The sequence below is a fragment of the Penaeus monodon genome, chromosome 15, assembly GCF_015228065.2.
Source record: "Penaeus monodon isolate SGIC_2016 chromosome 15, NSTDA_Pmon_1, whole genome shotgun sequence".
Lineage (NCBI taxonomy): Eukaryota > Metazoa > Arthropoda > Malacostraca > Decapoda > Penaeidae > Penaeus > Penaeus monodon.
The window spans coordinates 38,476,723-38,477,218 of record NC_051400.1 but is presented as its reverse complement, the minus strand read 5'-3'; positions in this window follow the sequence as shown (position 1 = coordinate 38,477,218).

Below are 496 nucleotides of genomic sequence, written 5' to 3'. Positions count from 1 at the left end.
GAATGTGAGAACCAACATATTTGCAATATTCTTAGAATGTTTGCTCACCACAGCAGTTACAGCAGTTCTGTTATACTAATGCAACTCCTGCATCTAACTCTATGTATTTTGATAGAAAACACTTACATATACTATAATAATTTTCAACCACATCGACCTTAAAAAATACGAGGGTAATGGTATTCTAATTAATTGTAAACATTCTCAGTTATCATATCACAAAATAGAGCTTGCAAAATTTCTCTGCAAGAATGTTCTGCAAGTGAGTACTATCTGTATAACTACATTGACAATTCTCTACTTATATCACTTTACTTACTTCCATGCAATTTCATTTTGGGAATCTATATGCAAGTATTTAAAAAATTGTACATATCATATCAACACCTAAACAGTTGAGTTTTGTGGTACATGGTAAGTTTTAAATAATTTCTTGTGTGGTTTACCTAAAAATCAAAACCTCTCACCAGCCTGGCTGGGGCAATTGGGAGCTGTG